The 15,397-nt window shown below is 51.8% G+C and overlaps 1 pseudogene; it reads right to left on the minus strand.

Moving 5' to 3' along the window:
* Positions 1–15,397, minus strand: part of LOC116838061 (uncharacterized) — a 125,863-nt pseudogene that overhangs the window by 85,387 nt on the left and 25,079 nt on the right.

Consider the following 15,397-nt stretch of genomic DNA (forward strand, 5'->3'; position numbering starts at 1 on the left):
AGCACAGTTTTCTGGACAAAGCCAGAAAATGTTCAGATTTTCCAACCTGAAGTTTAAATTTTTCAAGCGAAATGTTGACAGAAATGAAATAATTTTCTCACGATCCTTGAAGTTTTCCACAGCGGGAAGCCTCTTTCCCCACCAGTTCTATTAAGCCCTGCCCCCTGGGTGCATTGTGACATGTCACCTGTTAGTGTGTGGGAAGCTTTGAGCATCTCAGAGGAAGGGGACCTTTAAATATTAAGGGTTATTACTCACTGTTTCTATGAGAGGTAGACAGGACATCCAGAAATGCTAAACTCAGCTACCATCACGAGAGACGGTAAAGGAAAAACTGGCAGATCCAGCCCCCAGAGGAGCACCAGCTGTGATGAGACGTTCTACTTTTCTGACTCATAGGAAACCGAGCAGTACACAATGCCATTTTCTCACCGGTTCTCCTAGGGCAGGAAACCAAACCATTAGGAATACAGCAGCCAGGGAGCTGCTGCAGCTGGGCATCCTTTAATGTACAGACGCCAGCTGTCAGCTATAAAAAGGAGGCAAAGGGAGGCTGTAGGAAAATGCTAGACTTGGATGGGAGCAGTACTGATGTTATTTATATTAATCTAAGCCAGTGGCCCTCAATGTGGTGACCGCAGGCACCATGGCACCCGCGGGGGCATCTTAATGTGCCCGCGTCCTGGCCCCCAGGAGAGCACCTGCCAAAATGCTGCCGAATTTCACCAGCATTTCGGCGGGAACGCCTCTCGCTGATGCCGCTTGCCGTCGACAAGTGACGTCATAGAGAGGTGTCGCTCATGAATCTTGGCGGGGATGCCTCTCGCTGCCGCTGAATGCCGCTGGCGGGCGCCGTGGTGTCATAAATGGATAGGTAAGTAAGGGTTAAGTTTCTTTTACCTGAAAATGGTAACCGAACACCTGACCAGAGGACCAATCAGAGAACTGGATTGTTTAAAGTCAGGGGCGGGAATTTGTATACTCGGGGTCTTTGTTGTTTTCTTAGCTATGAGGAAACAAGTCTTCTTCTAATTCTCTCCTAATACTTCTTCTAAACATCTGTAAGTACCCAGGAACCGCAAAGTAATTCAGCTATGATGGTCTTTGGGGTGTATTTACCTGTATGTTAATTTGTTGTGCTGGTTTAATTGGGCTATCTTTTAAATCAGACTGTTTCTTTATATTTTCTTATAAGCAAGAGCCTGTATTGAGTTTCTTAATGCAAGATGATTGTTTTATATTTTCTTTCTTTTTTTCTATAAAGTTTTCTTGTTAAACCTTGTGAAAGTTCTTTTCCTAGGGAGGCAAAGGGAAAAGCCAGGCTGTGGGCTATTTTCCTATTTGGGTCCAGGGAAAGAGCAGACTACGGGGAAAGAGACGAAGAATTCTCTCTGTTCTCTGGTGGTTACAGTTTTTCCCTCATTCCTGGAGCAAGGGGGGTGGCAGAGCCCAGCTGTGGGTATTTTGCATCTCCATTGTCCTGAGGGAAGCAGAAAAGCTGGTTTCTTGGGTCACACAGGTTAGCCGCGAGGCAAGCCTGATAAGGAGGGGGAAGGGGTTATTTTCCCTGCTTTTAGCATCCAAGGGATTGGGAATCTGGGTGTCCCACCAAGGGAGGGTTGGGGACACCAGAGGGAGGAAAGGGGGGATCAGGCCCCATAGATTAATTCCTGATCTGGTGGCAGCGAGAATATCCAAGCTGGTAGTGAGCTTGGGGGAGTTTCAGGTAAGCCCCCAAACTTTGGACGCAAAAGTCCAGATTTGGGACAGGACCAGACTGGTGGACACTAAAGTCCAGGTCTGGGACTGGACGGCTAGATTACCACACGTGGTCCTTCAGCTGGCGCCCGCCAGCCAAAAAGGTTTGGGACCAGTGGTCTAAGCCAAATCAGGGCCCCGTGGCACTGTCTATGCCCCAAGGGCTTACAATTTAAGTCATTGATCCTGCATGATCATAGGCTACAACAGGCCTGGGGTGGGTGCAGCAGTCCACACACAGGAATCAAACTGCAGAGGCAGACCCAGGGTAGCGGGAGTGGATGCAGCATATGAGGTGAGTGAGCAAAGAGATGGTAGAGAGACCTGGTGGGTGAGGAAGCATCTTTTACTTGACCAGCTTCTCTAGGTGAGAGTGGAGGGACAGGATTTTGAGCCCCACAGAGCTCTTCCTCAGGTCTGGGGAAGCTCGTGTCTCTCACCCACAGAAGCTGGTCCAATAGAACGTGATACCTCACCCACCTTGTCCCTCCACTATCCTGGAACCAACATGCCTACAACAACCCTGCAGACATGGAGGTGGAGGCATGTGGGTTAGGTCCAGCTCCTCAAAGCAATACACCTAACTCCCTTTGAAATCAATGTGAGTTAGGTGCCTGGCTCCTTGGAGAACCTGGCCCACAGGTAATTCTCCCTTGGTGGCTGGTTCCTTTTCAGCTGATAGCTGCCCCCTGCTACTGTAACACCGGTTGCTCTAACAGTGCCACTTGCTGGTTGTGACGGCTTTGTATTTTATTAGTGCTGCCATGGCCTCCCTTCTTCTCTTGACTGATTTCTATTTTTAAATCAGTTTTAATAATTGTACCTCTACCCGGTTTGGCCTGGGGAGGGGTTGGGCTTTAAGAATAATTTTTCCTTGTAAAAGTGTGTAAAAATCACACAAGCAAAAACTTCTCAGCCTCCACCCAGAGCAATAAAACCTTCCTCCCAGTCACTCGTGTTCTGCTAGAAGCAACGTGAAACATCATTAGTTGGGGGGGAGGGGCAACTTGAGACCTGTGGACAGGCCTGATTTTCAGTGAGCACCCACCTTCTGAAGACCAGGCCCTTTTAAGGTGTGTCAGGCGAGCACCCAGATTGCTAGCTGCTTCAGAATCTCTTGCCCTAAAAGCTCACAAAAGTCTTAATGGGGTGACCAGGCCTGTGGGCTCAAGACTGGCCCATTCCCCTCACACTGCTCCCAGATTCCTCTGTCTTGGGATGGTTTGTTACAGGCTGGCCTCCTGGAAGTGCTGTTACATGATCTTACCCCGTGTCTCCCGGGGGCGAGTGGTCACCTCACATCCATTAGCAGGAGGAATGGAGGAAAGGGACTCAGTGATTGCTTGTGTTTCCAGCATAGGGCTCCTGAAGAGTGCCAGGAGACAGCAGCCATCTGCTTACCCACAGGATGGGTACAGCACAGGGCACCAGCCATGCCAGCTTATGACACATCACCCTGCCAACTGGTGCCAGCTCTGACCTGGAGCTCCGTCTCCAGGGCCCACTCGCTCCTTTGCCTCTCAGCTGAGCCCGTCGACAAGGGGGTTAACGAATACTAATCGCAGTGGGTTGTTTTTGTCTGTGCACTCTTGGCATCTATCCACTAGCACCTGGCCTGGGATGAAATCATCATCCCAAAGGGGGAGGGGGGGAAGAAGCTGATTCATTTTGTCACGAGTCCTAATTAGACCCAACATGCCGATGACTGGTATTTTTATTGGGATAAAAACACTAGAATGTTAAATACTCCACAAAGGCACAATGCGGCGTTGCCCAGGAACGTGGTTCCACACACTCGCTAGATGCTCTAAAACCCCTCTGAACAAGACCGAGCACCTCTCCCTTCAGACGGGGATTAATGATATCATTAACTCAACACCGCCAGCATATTTGCTACCACGCTCTCGAGTGTGAGCATAAATACCGTGATGCTGTTATTACACTAGACAGAACACAATCCGGCTCCCCTTGTACACCTGGCTCGTTGTGCCAACATGTTGTCTTGCATTTCACATTTAGTCAGGGACTGGCTTTCTGTTAGATACGTGTGGAGCCCCTAGCACAATGGGGCCCTGATTGGTCCCCTTAATAATAAATAGCTGCACTGCACAGGGATTGGTTGTGGCCTTTGTTCTCAAATACTTGTTTCCATTGTGATTATTTTTCATAGCACCCAGTCATCTGCAAGGCTCTATGCCCAGAGGCTCACAGGTATTTAAGCTCCTAACTTCTACTGCAGCCTGTGGAAGATTAATACTTTGGAGAATCTGGGCCTTTATAGTACAAATGAAAAGACAAAGGACCGCCTGAAGATGCATCCTTAACTCTAGGGCATCCCCTTCTGCCTGGGCACAGCACTGCAGCCTCTCACATAGCCCCAGTGGCCACTTCCTTAGCCATGCTGGCCAGTCCCTGCTGGTCTCTTCCCTGGATACTCTCACTGGGATTTCTATAGCAAAGTCTTTTGGGGTTCAGCTCTAAACGAAAGGTCCATCACCCCATCCTGGGCTTGACTTCACACACAAAAGGTCCTTCACCCCTCTTGGGCTTGACTTCAATTGCTCCTCCTCCTCAGGGCACTAACCCCAGAGAATGTTCCCTGATGGGAGCCAAAGCACTACTTTTCCACTGCTCATGAGCTTCTATCTCATTCCCTGGTCCTCACAGGCCCTGGCTCAACGGTCCTCTCCGCCCTGAGGCCCCGCCACAGAGATTAGCCTTGTTGTCTGGCCACAGCCAATTCAAAACCACCAGACCTCCTCCAGGCCCATCCCAGGAAGAGGGAACTCCCCCTAACTCTTCTATCCTAGGTCTTGTCTCCCACCTGAGCTCCCTTGGCTCCCTATACAGCCTAGCTCTGCTTCCTCTGGTCAGAAGGCAATTAATCACCTTCCAGGTGCAGAGCATTACTAATTAGGTTCCTTCTCTTGCCTTACAGGAGGTGGGGTTAAGTCCCATCACAGGCCTTGAGGTAGCTTTGCTCCACTAAGGTGGTCTTTAAGCGGCTTGTTTAGATGATCACAATGGTCTCTTCTGGCCTTGAAATCAACCTGTCCTAAAACCTGCTGAGGCAGCCCTTCAATGGGTCCTTCTGTGTTGAGGGACTCCATGGGTAGCATAGAGCTGCTGCAGCTGCTCCGTGGATGGAGGAAGGGGGCATGACCAGGGCTCCCTCATGCCCAGCTGCTAGAACATCCCCTTGGAGCCACCGTCAGTGGCTGGGCTTTTCAAAGGCTCCCAAATCCCGCTGAAATTCAATCGTCTTTGGGCACCTAATTCTTCTATGCCCTGCTGAAAATCTCAGGCACTGGGGCCCAGATTTTTCCATGGATATAGGCATAGCTGATCTGAGTGGAACAACACCTACGTGCTAGAAGGCCTGGCACAAATGTCCTGTTCAGGCCTGAGTTAGGGAACTCTGTGATTCCTCGGTTCCCTATCAAGTGTGGGGCCAGTTTAGCACCTAAGAAAGGGACTTTGAGAAGCCAGACAGCTGAGCAGGGAGCTGGGGTGCAATGCCAAAGAGAGGAGTGGGGCGAAGGAACTGACTAGGTGTGCTTGGCTGAGGGGCTGGAGATAGGCATGTCCCTCTGCTCAGGATCCTCAGCTACAGACCGACTGCTGGAGATAGGCCCCTAAGCCATGTCAGCTGTATTGGCTGAAACTCTCTCCATCTGCTGCTCTCACACACACTACTTCTGTCACACTCACCCTACATTTCCCTGGACCCGTGGTTGTCTTTTAACAGGTGCCATGTCTCCTTTCCACCCTATGGGTGGCCTGTGTTGGCCCTCCTGCTGCAAGCTCTGCAGTTATCAGGTTTCGGCGTGCTCGGAGCAGGCCTATGGGGCTGGGCTCCACTGAGGAGACAGACATTTCCCTAGGGGGCTTCAGTTTAAGCCAGGGCTCAGAGCAGTTCATTAGCTGTGGGGTGGCTGCAGAATTCAGTCTGCTTTGAAAATGCAAACTGGCGGAAACTTAGGTGCCCAGGTTAGTCAGGCACCTACAGGCTTATGCAGTGCCTGAGCTGCGGCTTGGAAGAGATCAGCAGGACCTATGTGGTGGATTTAGGTCCCTGACTCACTTTAAAAATCTAGCCTTGGGTGTAAATTAGAACAACCTTCAGGCCAGTGGCTCAAATGCAAACCAGGCTCTGGCCAGCTCCAGCATCAGGAGAGGACAAAATGACTTAAAACCACCTTTGCACACGCCACCCCTGTGCTGAACATAAGAACGCCCGTACCGGGTCAGACTAAAGGTCCATCTAGCCCAGTATCTGTCTACCGACAGTGGCCAATGCCAGGTGCCCCAGAGGGAGTGAAGCTAACAGGCAATTATCAAGTGATCTCTCTCCTGCCATCCATCTCCATCCTCTGATGAACAGAGGCTAGGGACACCATTCTCTTACTCATCCTCCCTTTTCCCATGGAATAATAGCCATTTATGGACTTAGCCATGTGAATATCCGGTTCTCCCTTTTAAACATGTTATAGTCCCAGCCTTCACACACTCCTCAGGTAAGGAGTTCCACAGGTTGCTGTGCGCTGCATGACATTTGAAGAAACGTCCTTGTTCTGTTCTTAAAACCAGCTATCCTACTTAATATTTCATTTGTGACCCCTTAGTCTTGTATTACATGGAATAAGTTAAATAATCAAATATTTTTCAGGCAAACTGGGCTAGGGTCTGCGCTTGAACGTTCCTTGCCGAAGAATTTACAACCAGAGATTGAGACGTTGGCTAAAGGTGAATATAGCAGCCAATGATGGGGAAGAGGTACATTAGGAGTGGTAGCATGATTGCCAGTATTGGTTATTGGTTTTGTTTTATCCTGCTTTTGAAATATTTTATGCTAGTCTGGTGCAGGTAAATGTTCTCTGAACCCGGTGAAATGTACATCACACAAAACAAAGTAATCATCTAGTTACTTTCCTATCGCCCCTCCGCACACCTCGAATGCGCACAGGCATGTGGTGGCAAGTTTGTAGGATAATTTTGCCCAGAACACTGCCCCCCAAACTCTGCTCCCCCCAAACTCCGCCCCCACCTGCCTAAGGCTACTGAACGGTTTGAGTGGGGGAGGCTGGGGTGCAGTCCTGGGGGGGATTAGGGCTGCAGGATCGGTGCAGGCTTTGAGATAGGAGTTTGCGTGCTGAGTTGCAAGACTCGGGCGGGCAGGGAAGTGGAGTGTGAATATTGGGATGGAGGGGTGCAGGCTTTGGGACGGAGTTTGGATGCAGGCTCTGGGAGGAGTTTGGGGGTGGGAAGGAGTGTGTGGGAAAGGGGAGGGGGTGCACACTCTGGGATGGGGTTTGGGGATAGGAGGGAGTGCAGGGTTGAGGGCTGTGGGGCTGAGGATGAGGGATTCATGATGCAGGATGGAGCTTAGGGCTAGGGCAGAGGGTTGGGGTATGGGGTGAGGGCTGTGGGGCTGAGGATGAGGGGTTCATGCTGCGGGGGGAACAGGGCCGGCGCTTCCATTTAGGTGACCTAGGTGGTTGCTAGGGCGCTAGGATTTGGGAGGGTGGCATTTTGCGGCTCTCGGCGGCAATTCGGCGGGGGGGGGTCCTTCTGCGCTCTGGGTCTTCGGCGGCAATTCTGTGGCAGGTCTTTCACTCGCTCCCGGACCCGCCGCCGAAGTGCCCCGAAGACCGGGAGTGTGGAAGGACCCCCCCCGCCCCGACTCAGAATTGCCGCCGCCAACTGGGAGCACAGAAGGACCCCCGCCTAAGGCGCCAAAAACCCTGGTGCTGCTCCTGCAGGGAGAGGGGGGACTCAGAGCTGGGGCAGAGGATCAGGGTACAGGGGAATGAGGGTTGAGGCTGAGGCTGAGGAGTTCATGCTGCGGTGGGCAGTCAGAGCTGGGACAGAGGATCAGGGTGTGGAGGGATGAGGGTTGGGGCTGAGGATGAGGGGTTCATACTGCGGGGGGGCTCAGAGCTGGGGGAGAGGATCAGGGTGTGGAGGGATGAGGGTTGGGGCTGAGGATGAGGGGTTCATGCTGCAGGGGGTGCTCAGGGCTGAGGCAGAGGATCAGGGTGCAGGGGAATGAGGGTTGGGGCTGAGGATGAGGGGTTCATGCTGCGGGGAGGCTCAGGGCTGGGGCAGAGGATCAGGGTGCAGAGGGATGAGGGTTGGGGTTGAGGATGAGGGTTTCATGCTGCGGGGGGGGGCTCAGAGCTAGGGCTGAGGATCAGGATGCAGGGGAATGAGGGTTGGGGCTGAGGATGAGGGGTTCATGCTGTGGGGGGTGCTCAGAGCTAGGGCTGAGGATCAGAGTGCAGGGGAATGAGGGTTAGGGCTGAGGATGAGGGGTTCATGCTGCAGGGGGGCTCAGGGCTGGAGCAGAGGATCAGGGTGCAGGGGAATGAGGGTTGGGGCTGAGGATGAGGGGTTCATGCTGCAGGGGGGCTCAGGGCTGGGGTAGAGGATCAGGGTGCAGGGGAATGAGGGCTGGGGCTGAGGATGAGGGTGCAGTGGGATGAGGGTTGGGGCTGAGGGGTTCATGCTGCGGGGGGGCTCAGGGCTGGGGCTGAGGATTAGGGTGTGGGGGGATGAGGGCTCTGGCTGGGGCTGAGGGTTTGGGGCATTGGAGAGGCTCAGGGCTAGGGCAGAAGGGCAGGAGAAGGGCAGCCTGCCTTGCTATTAGTGGGTGGCGGGCGCTAGGACCCTGGGGCAGCAGATAGCAGTTGTGTCTGGAGCTGTTCTACCCCAGCAGCAGAAGCAGGTGGGGCGCGCGCTGCTTTCTGTCAGGCAGGGACACGGCGCGGCGGGGAGGGGGACATGCAGGGCGAGCGGTGGCAGGCGGGGGCTGGGACCTGCTCCAGGCAGAGACGCAGCAGGAGGGGCGGGGGGAGAGATCCAGCTCCAAATATTGCTGGAGCAGGGCCCTGAGCCCTGAATATTGCTGGTTCCTGAGCACCACAAACATATATAACCTGCCGCCTAGGGTCTCCCTCGACTTACATGAATCAGGGAAATTTGACAGTATTTATTCTACCCCTTCCAGCTCTGGTTTTGGGTTTGGTTTTGGTTCGGAAGGGCAGGGACTGACCCTTGACTGGAATAGTCCTGGTATTGCTCCTATGGTTGAGATGGTTCTTACTCACACTCTGTTCTGATTTGCCCTTCTGTTAATTATAATCCTCACCAACTGGGACCAAATTGCAAGGTGGCGCCTGTGATCTGGATTCTCTGGAAAAACACAGCAGCCTCCAGTGCTTAGAAGTGCAAGTAGCAAAATTGCCAGGAGCTGCAGGAGCATCAGCAGCAATGGCATTCCAGAGTCCATGAGCCTGGCAGACAGGCAGGCAAAAATGTTACTATGACAACCAGCAGCTGGTTCAGGTGTCACAAAGGGGCGAGGGGGGCGGGGGACAGAACAGAGTTGACTTCGTCCCAAACCCCAAATTGCTTGGACAGGAGTTGGGAAGGAACAGGGCTGCCACAGCTTTGGGTTATTTGCTTCTCCTGCCACGCTGGGAAGAAGGCAGCCAGAGAGCCTGAAATCTCCTCTGGCAAATGTCAAAGCTAAGCCGGGAATAGTCTTAAACAGCTTGTTTTGTTTGGCTAATCTAAGCAAGTGAGCTCACGTCTCCTGGAAGCCTAAGGAGATTATGTGACAGGAGCCAGTGCAGCTAGGCAGACGGTGCAATGCGAGCACCCTTCTCTTCCTCCACCCAAACACAGTCCCTGTTCGGTTACTGGAGAGAAAAACAAACAGCATTTGGGCTGAGCCTTACTGGGAAAATCCCACTGCTCCCTGGGATCATACGGTAACATGCTGCCTCTCTATGTCACCTTCCAGCCCAGCCCACCAGCTCAAAGGCTTTACCCAGCGCTAATCCTGCAGCCTCATGCTCCAGAGCGGGCAGGATCGGCTGCAGGCACTAGCTCAGCAAGCAGGTGCTTGGGGCGGCCAAGGGGAAGGGGTGGCACATTGGGCTCTTTGGCGGCAGGTCCCTCAGTTCCTCTCAGAGGGAATGACTGTCCACTGAATTGCAACCGAAGAAGAAAGTGGCGAGGTGGAGCAGGTGCCAATCGTGATCGCAGTTTCCCCCGCCACTCCCCCCGCCCGCCATGTGGGGCAGCAAAAACCCTGGAACCAGCCCTGAGAAAGTGGGGAGCTAGACCCATTTCACAGAGTGGGCAAGTGAGGTACAGGGCCTCTAAAGGCACATTTTTCCAATGTGGCCTGATTTTGGATGCTTCCATTTTTCACAGCCCAGCTTTAGCTACGTAGGCCTTGACTTTCAGAGGGACTGTACACCCTCAGCTCCCATTGCTTTATGCTCAGTGTGTCAGAGATGGTTATTTCCTGCACTACCCTTGAAAGATCTTAGGCGAGGAAGTTCATGTATATAACTTTTTATGGTGGAGCTGTGACTGATAGTGTAAACCTTTGTAGCATCTTTGGGGTCCATTTTTAAAAATGAACAGTCTATGTATGATTGTGTTCTACTCCATGGGGGGGTGGGGAACGGGGCCCTACCACAGCTCTTCCAGGAACTGAAACCAGAGGGTGGTGATTAGGGCAAATCATCCAGGCTGTAAATCCTGCTCCTCCTCCTACCCCTCTGAGAGGTACCACCTCCTGGGAGACTCACATATACTAGTTCAAACTAGGTTCTCCAGAGACCAACAGACAAAGACAGGACTTTAATATAAATAGATTGAATTTAAATGGACTCAGGGCCTTATTTCTGATCCAGAAAACAGGACCTTCTGTCTAAAAGGGGGACCCCAATCCCCAGGGAAGAGTTTGAAGGACTGACATCCACTGGAGCCCTTATTGGCACGGGGGTGTGTGTAGGGAGGGTGAGCCTACCAGCATGCATGTAGGTTCTTTTATTGTTTTTTATTTTCTTTATAATACTTTTACCTTAAGAATAAATGCGCTTGCTTACAGACAGCTCAGTGGTTACTGGTAAATATTGGCAAATACAGCTGTTCAGAGCCTTTGGTGCATAGACATTGACCTGTTTAGGCAGGCTGGCTTGCTGAGAATATCCTGGCATAGGCAGGGAGCTGTGAAGCCTGGAAACGCCCCCTTCAGGTTGGAGAGAGATGCAGGTCTCCACCCACGAGAGGTGGTGGCTGGAAACCTAGAGTGGGTGCATTTTAAGGACCACAGAGGGTGAATGCAGGTGCAATTGCCTGAACTGTGACAGTCAGTACCTCTGAAAATTAAGCCCTGGGTTTTGAAAGATGGGCAACCAGCAGCTGAGGCATCCACAACTTGAGGCCACTTCTAGAAAATGTTGGCTTAAGTGATTTAATCACAAACCAATTGCTCGAGGACATTGCCAGGAGGAGAACGCAGGTCTCCAGGATCTCAGTCCTGAGTGGTAACTGCTAAGCCAAGCATCCTAGCCCTTGATTACTCACCAAAGGCATAGGGGTTCTATTTAAAGAGGAGATCTATTGCCTGGGAGAAAAGGCCTAGGAGCCCAGGTGGGGCCATCTTATTTCACGTACCTTTTGTTCCCTATTTCGCGTGTGCGTGCATCTCAAAGTGGAACGTTGGATTCGCCACACCAGAGCAAACCACAGATACTGCTGTGAGGGGTTGGACCCCGCTTCCGGGGAACCACCTGATGTATTGGGGGTCTGTAGAAGGGCTTGGCCGAGGCTCGTCTCTCAGCGGGGCTGAGGGGTATCCCACCGCCTCGCACTAGTTCACTCTGGGCCCAAGCCCTGGTAAACAAACAGTCAGGAGCTCAGGGCCCTTAGGCGGGGCTGAGCCAATAGTCCAACAGGAGCCCTGGCCCTAGATCAGGGTGGGGCAGCAAACACACAGTCAGGAGCTCAGGGTTCAAGGGTGGCAGGGGGGACGCAGGCCCATCTGCTCCACTGCGTCCCAGTCCGGGGCCCTACCAGCAGCAGAAGACTCGCTGCTGTGTCAGTGGGGATCCTGACTGCAACAAATTGGTTCCAGCCCTGCTGCGGCCAGGCCAGGGTCAGCTGCCCCCGGGCTACTTCCGGACTCCCTCTTGTAAGGTACCTGGGTGTGGCCGGTGACCTCGGCGGTTCCCAGCACCATCAGTTCCTCCAGGTAACTAGCACAGAGCAGGCTGGGCTGCTCCTCAGGGTAGCTGGCCAGGGGTAGGCGTGACTCCTCCTCGAGGTAGCTGGCCAGGAGTAGGCACGGCTCCTCCTCGGGGTAGCTGGCCAGGGGTAGGATCAGCTGGCCCGGCCAGTCGTCAGGTCGGCCGTGGCCTGCCAGCGTTCCCCAACCCGGAGCTAGGCCACAGGCATCTGGCCTCTTCGGCGGCTGGCTTTCAACTGAGCTTTGCAGCGGGGCTTTTCTACTTCCTGTCCTGCTCTGTGACCTCTGGGGGAGGCGGGCGCAGGACCCACTGGCTCTGCCCATGTTGGTGCTAGAGGAGGCTCGTCCCTCAGCGGGGCTGTGGGGTATCCCACTGTCTCGCTACAGGGTCCCACTGAGCCCACCTGCTTCACCAGCCTGGGCTCCCTCACCCTATCCTGCTGCGCGCGCGCACACACACACACACACACATAGGGACACCCTCAGCTGTAGAATCACACAGTGTCTGCAATCAGCTCTTTGTGGGAAGACTCAGCATGGGGATAGCCCAGCACTCTGGTGCACACCCACTCTGGAGTATAAACCCAAAACTGTAGAGTCTTGAACTGTACAGAGATCGATACAGGGTGAACTCATGAAATTCACTCCCTCTTTAAATGTGGAGGAAGATATGCACAGCTTTTTTCCCTCCAGTTATGAATTGCACAAACTGGGTTTTAAAATAAACAAAAAAGTTTAACAACTACAAAAGGTGAACATTAAGTGATTATAAGAGCTAGTAAACAGAACAAAGCAGATCACTGAGCATATAAAATAAAACATGCAAACTAGGCTTATTACATTAAAGAAATTGGCTACAGATAATTTTTCACCCTAAATGTTGTTTTATGCAGGTTGCAGAGTTTCTTGAAGGTAAACTTCACTGCTTGCACCTTAAATCTCCAGGTGTACCCTTCTCAGGCTGACCTTTCTCGCCTGGGCTCAGCCCCTGCCCCCTCATCTTAGTTCCTTTGATTCTTCAGGTGTTTTCAGCAGTCTTTCTTCTTGGGCAGAGAGGCAGTGGAGAACAGCCAACATTAACTCACTCCCCAGCCTTAAATAGGATTTGCATATGGTGGGAATCCTTTGTTTACCAGTTTGACCCCAGTCCCTTCCAGTGGAAAAATACTAGAAGTCCAAAATGATGTCCAGTATCAGGCGACATGATCACCTGACCCTGTTAAAACAGCATCCCAGGAAACTTCCCAGGAAGGCAGGAGATTAGTATCTTCAAAGTCCTACTGTCGTTCCTAATGGCCCATGTAGGTGTTTGCATACTGTCTGGTGGGCATTCCTCAGGTGAAAACACAGTTGTAATTGTTACATAGTCAATATTTCTAACTTCAGATACAGAAATGATCCCTGCATACTAATTGGATAATCATATTCAGAAAATCATAACCTTCCCAATGATACCTCACATGACCCATCTTGCATAAAATACATCTTAGTTATGCCATATTCATATCAGCATATTTCTGTGAAGAATTGGGGGCATAACGTCACAACCACAAAGCCAGTATCCTGCTTCCGACACTGGACAAGACTAGATGCTGCAGAGAAGACACACGCTTTGTAGTTCCACAGTGCCCTTTGAGCATCATGGGGGAAATTCCCTTCTGACCTCCATATTGATGCCTTAGAGTCTGAGATTTAATGACCCTCATTTTTACTATGTATAGCTGCAGATGTCGGGCCTGAAGCCAGGAAAGTTTTGTGTGAATAAAGTTGACTTGTTCTTGGTCCACCAGTTATGCAGTGCCCTGCTCCTAGTAAGCTTGCCTGGTACTAGGGTTGGCAGAGACTTTCCCGATGTCATGGCTGTGGTGCTGTGTGTGTCTGTCACTGACGGCAGGTCGAAGCAGGCCTTGAACTGACCCCCAAGAAAGCTCTGTCTCCTGCAGAGGAGCATCACCCTTGCCACAGACAGTCCCACTGTGCCTGAGGAGCAGAGCTGTCGGCCAAGCTCCTCATGTGGCAGCCTCAGAGGTCTTTTAGGTATGTCTTCCCCTTTGGGTGTTTGGCCCTTCGCTCCTGCTCCAGCAGGCGGTGTGAAATCAGGCGCAGGGATTGCTCCAAAAGCATTGCTGGTGACTAGCAGAGGCTGGGTTTATTGCCTCACTTCCTGCGGCAGGGCCTGCCTCGGGATCTCTCATGGTGTGGACTGGTGCCTAAGAATGGAACCCTGATGCTCTGGGAACAGTGTGCCCAGGGTGTGTGTGGGGGTCACTCGCATGACCCCACCACAATGTTAGAAACCGGGGTAGCAGTACCAGTGCAAGTCATATATAACACAAGTGCAGCATGTCTACAGTGAGGGTGAAATCTTGGTCCAATTGCAGACAATAGAAGTTCTGCCATTGACTTCAATGGGACCAGGATTTCACCCTATGGGTTTGCACTGAGGCAGCTACATCAATGCAGAACCCTGCCTCCAACCGCTCACTCTGTGTAGAAAAGGCCCAGTACTTTCCCTTCCTACAGCACCTTCCCCTCCAATGACCTCACTGTGCTATTTATTTTTTACTGTAGGTTTATGTTAGGCCTCAAGATCTTGGTATGCAGGCTAAGGGTTTTAGAAGAGAACTGAATTATAAATGAGCCTCTGCTAACTCCATACAACCCCTTGTCCCTGATGTGCCTGGAAACTGCGGCCTGAATCAAGGAAATATTAATTAAGGGTCTGTGAAAACTAAAAATGCCTTGCGGCATCCCTGCAAAGTTATTGAATGAGCTCTGGCAGACTTGCTTGAAGGATCTAGTTCTACAGACAAGGCCCTCAGCTCAATGAGGCCTACTCAAGGAGGAAACGCTCTTGGGAGATGAGCGCATGGGGCTGGGAATCAGGAAACTTTGGTTCTGTTCCCTGCTCTGCTGCTACCCAAGCTGGCGAGGACATTGTCTTGCTATAGGATCCTTTAATGAGCACATCCGGTCAGGACCTTGCCTTTACATTTAATCCAAAAGAGAGCATCTCTGGTGGCACAATGCCCAAGGGCCATGCAAAAGAAGGATGCCATCTAAGGTCATCAGTCACACCCTGCTTAGCTTGTGAAATCTGAGGATCAAGATCAGAGCTGTTAAAGTCAAGCCTAACAGGGTGGAAACCTGTTCCAAGCCTAACAGGGTGGAAACCTAAAGTAAACCCAGCTTGTTGCCAGTCAATAAGGAAATTGTAATCTGACAGAGTAAAAGAACAGAAACGGTATCTCATCTGAAGCATTGAAGTAATGTCCATTTTCTGTGGTCACGGGTTTGCTGGAGCTGTTCACAAGGTGGGATTTCAAACCCCAACAATTCATCAGCTGGCATTGGAAGTAGTACAATGTGAGAGATGTCCATGTTTCTCTGTCAGTCGCCATCATGAAGTGTATGTCTTGCAGCAGTCACGATCACAAAGGAGAACGTGTGATTCAGTGATTAGTGAACAGGCTAGGAAGGCAGAACTGCAGGGTTTAATTCCCACTCTCTGGCCTTGGGCAAGACACTTAAGGGCTATCTGGGTCAGCTTTTGGCACCTGTTAATAATACCAATCATGTTTTATATAGGGG

This window comes from Chelonoidis abingdonii, chromosome 5 (assembly GCF_003597395.2).
Source record: "Chelonoidis abingdonii isolate Lonesome George chromosome 5, CheloAbing_2.0, whole genome shotgun sequence".
NCBI lineage: Eukaryota > Metazoa > Chordata > Testudines > Testudinidae > Chelonoidis > Chelonoidis abingdonii.